Source organism: Octodon degus, unplaced genomic scaffold (genome assembly GCF_000260255.1).
Source record: "Octodon degus isolate 3935 unplaced genomic scaffold, OctDeg1.0 scaffold00077, whole genome shotgun sequence".
In the NCBI taxonomy this organism is placed as follows: domain Eukaryota; kingdom Metazoa; phylum Chordata; class Mammalia; order Rodentia; family Octodontidae; genus Octodon; species Octodon degus.
This window is the reverse complement of record NW_004524653.1, coordinates 2137276-2141483: the sequence shown is the minus strand read 5'-3', so window position 1 is coordinate 2141483 and position 4208 is coordinate 2137276. Positions and strand designations below refer to the sequence as shown.

The 4208-nt window shown below is 42.3% G+C and overlaps 1 pseudogene; it reads left to right on the top strand.

The window, feature by feature from the left end:
- The first annotated feature begins 2967 nt into the window (after positions 1–2967).
- On the top strand, positions 2968–4202 carry LOC111818027 (annotated as a pseudogene).
- The last annotated feature ends 6 nt before the right edge of the window (positions 4203–4208 follow it).

The window sequence follows — 4208 nt, the reverse complement described above, 5'->3', positions numbered from 1 at the left end:
AGACTTCATGAAATCTGGATGTTTGCTCACATTTTCTTTCCAAGCATCTAAAGCCTCACTTCTCACACTATAGCCCAAAATTTTATCACTCCTCACTAGACAGGATGATGAAGGTCTCCATCAGATAACTTATGACTGTGCCTAGTTGTGTGGTTTGCTTTGTAGTCCTCAAGAAAATAAATCAACTTCCTATAATGAAAATGCTTAGCAAATCATAGACACAAACATATCACATACATATTTAAATGTGCTGTACATATATCCACACTACAAATGGTTAGAGAAAATACACACATATATAAACACATATATCATGCATATGCATACTATATGTGCATGCACACTTGTACACACACAACAGCAACAGCAATACCACCTTGCTAATAGCATCTATTTCTGGAAAGAACTGTGATGTAGGCAGAGGATGGGAATGGGAAACAAAAAGGATATTTGGTCCTTCTATACTTAACATTAATTCTTTGTTATATAGAAAATATATCTATATTTTAAAGCCATCTGACTAACATAAAATAATTCATGGCAGCCACTGATATAAAGAGTAAGGACTGAATGAGAGCCATTTGACTGAATATGCTCTGAATTCTGTGATGAGAAGACCACCAGTCAGGCAGGACACGTGGCACAGAGCTTCTTACCCTGCAGTAATGCACTGGAGCCCCCCAGAAGGCCATGCACTAGACCAGGACCCCCATCCCCAGAGGCTGACACTAGCAGTTCAGAGGCCCTCCTTCTCTGGGGACTTACTCTCTGCCCATTGGGCACCCCCCACCTTCCAACAGAACTCCTGCTGTACCCTAAAGAGGTAGAGCTGGAGAAAGGCCGGACACACAGCATCTTATACTACCTAGCCCTCCTCAAGAAGATGACTCCACAGCTCCATTCCTGCAACATAGCTCCTCAGGCTTTAGCCAAAGGCTCAGAACATAGCTCCGGTTAGATTCCTCTCCTCCAGCTCCCTTCCTCTCTGTTCCTGCTCCTGAGCTGCCCCGCCCCCACCCCGTACATCACTTTCACAAGCGCCCTGGTTTCACCTGTGCCTCTAGAGAACCAGGCCTGAGTCAAGCATTCATCACCCCCACGAAAAATAATACTTGCAGCCTGAGTGTTACAGATGAATTCAATGAACTTTCTATAGGCAATTACTCCAAAATTGTTTAGAATTTTCCATTACATACAGAAGAAACATGTCACACACACACACACACACACACACACACACACGAGCACACACACACATTTTCTGAGACATACTTTTGATAACAATATTTCACAAAGCACAAGGGGGCAACCATTCTGACATAAAAATTGATGCAGATGTCTTAAATAAAGTGCTAAAAACAACAAACTAAGGAAAGAATAAGTAGAATATTAATAAATAGAACATTAACTCCATGTGCCTATGTGAAGCATGTTACCTCTCAGTATAAATTCACTACGTGGTCAATAACCAGAAAATCCATGATGGTCTACAGATAAAAAGGCCTTGATTAAATTCAATATTTGGTATTTTAGAAAGAGTGGACTGTTTTATAAAATACATTTCTATAGAGATAATATTGACATAAATAAAAAGAGCTAGAAAGTATAAAGGAATTGGACTTCATTTCAAAAGCAAACAAATGCATAGATTTTCAGTCCAGCACATAAACTGGATAAGCAACATGGAATCTACAAGAACTTGTTGTCATTTCCCACCACAGAAAGAATATTTAGTGTTTAAAAAAAATCATCCTAATTTATAAAAATGAAGAAAAGCTTTAATATGTTTGTAAAGAAGACAATATGACTTGAAAACACAAATTTACTCAACTGCCCTCATCATTGAAAAGATCAATACACAGAGCTGTCTGAGAATGGGCAGATCTGGGTCTTTTCAAATCCTCTTTTGCTTGCATAAGATCGCTGTACACTCCATAGAGAGGAGTTTACCAGTGGCTGGAAACCGTGTAAAATGCCCATCACGGCTGCTCCAGGAATTCTACCCCTCGGCGTCACGTCGAACCTTTAGTTCATCCAAAATCTTAGAAGCAAAGATGTTCCATGAAATGCTGATAGCAAAAGCACACAAATAGATACCTACCTGTGATAAAATAATTAAACAAAAGCAATCCCTGCAAATGTATTTATTTAATGCATACAGGTCGAACTTTAATAGTTACGCAAGCGTGTGGGATGCGAAGGTGTGCACACATCACTACAGAAGGTCCAGTTGTAAACAGTCTGGGCACTGCATGCGCTGAAGGCGCTGTCACAGCTATGCTCTCTGCTGCCACATAAGCAAATGACAGTGTCTGTGTCCCCACAAAACCATGTTCACAGAGCAAGTGGTAAACCTCATATGGGGTACAGTTTTTGCTCCCTTCACTTAATAGCCTGGTGTATGGATATGACATATAGGTGATTTGTGAAGTTTTATGGATAAGTATTCCACACATGGTTTCACTATGTATGTGTATAATTTTGTGTGTGAATGATTAAGTAAGAAATGGTTCCTACAGTGTTGTTTTCCACAGCTGTGAGACCGACTGCGAAACCTGCACGCAATGACCCAGAAAGACACAGTAAGCAGAAAACACAAGGGTCATGCGCATGAGGACGGGAACCCCCTCTTGTACTTAGCAGTGTCTCATGAAAATGTTTTGTAATAAATGTAGACACAGTCCTCATTGCAAATGAGTAAAGGATTGAGAAACTCATTAGGGAAGAAGTTAAGAAAAATCCACTTCCCTTTCAAGTTATTTTGTATTTTTAAGTGTGTATTACAGAGTTTTGTGGTAATTTTTTTTTTTTTTTCAGAGCCGGGAATTGAGCTCAGGTCCTTGCGCTTGCCAGGGAAGTGCTTATTCCATTGAACCATTTCCCCTGCCCAAAAATTACTTCAAAAAAAAAAAAAAAAATGAGGGATGGAGCTGGAAACTATGCGGGGCTGAAGAGGAGCTGCAAACCATGGCCACCCACCGCCGCCAGGTGGGGTAGGAGGGGCGGGACGCAGGCAGCCCTGGACTAGGGTTTCATCATCTTACATGGTTTGGAACCAATGAAGCTGTATCCCCTTAAAAAGACAGACAGAATTTGCTGTATCAGAGTGACTATGTCTCCCCGCACTGCAGGCTCAATGAACATAACCACCACCTCATCAATGACTTTACTATAAAGCAGATGAGGCAAGGAGCACTCCTAGTGAATGCAGCCCGAGGTGCCCTGGTGGATGAGAAAGACTTAGCCCAGGCCCTCGAAGAGCCCAGGACATGAGGGACTCCCTTTGATGTGCATGCATCTGAGCCCTTTAGCTTGGCTCAGGGTCCACTGAAAGACACACCAAATCTCATCTGTACTCCCCACATCTCCTGGTACAGTGAACAAGCCTCCTTCAAAAGGAGGGAGGCAGCAGCCACAGAGATCTGCCGAGCGATCACAGGTTGCATCTCAGAAAGCTTAAGAAACTGTGTTAACAAGAAATTCTTTGTTACACCAGCTCCTTGGTCAGGAATAGTCCAGCAAGCAATTCATCCTGAGCCCAGTGTTGCCACACATGGGTATCCACTAGGCATTGTAGGTGTGGCACCAGGAGGACATCCTGCAGCCATGGAAGGGATTATCCCTGGAGGCATCCAGTGACTCACGACCTCCCCACAGTGGCACATCCTTCCCGAGCTCCTTCTCTCAACCAACCACAAAACATGAGCACCCCAATGAGCAAATGCAGAGAATACTGGCAGGTAATCATTTGCATCAACTTGGGACCAAAAGACAGTGAAAAAAATGGATGAACTAAAAGAAAAGCCTTTGACAGTCTTTTTAACTGGCCCTGGACATACACCTCCTTGATGCTGCAGTGTTAAAGCTACAAGAGCTAGACAATTGAAGATGTCTGTTTACAGAAGCGCCGAAAGACTAGGACGTGACTTATTAATGACCAACTTCTGTTATTGTGTGTGAAGTTTTTCATCTGTGCATCAACTCACAAAGAATAGTGCTTTCTCCTTTCTCAGTCCCCTTGGACACAGCAAGCAGATCCTGAGCACTCTGCTCTAGAATGTTGCATCAAGAGTTCCAAACATCAAAATAAAGTGTTAAGAGGAAATCCCCATCTTATGACTCTAGTCCTTTTGGTCTACCAGGGCTGGTTACCTCCTTTTATTAATAGGAAGATTAAATTACTACAAACTGGGGAGAAAACTGCCTGT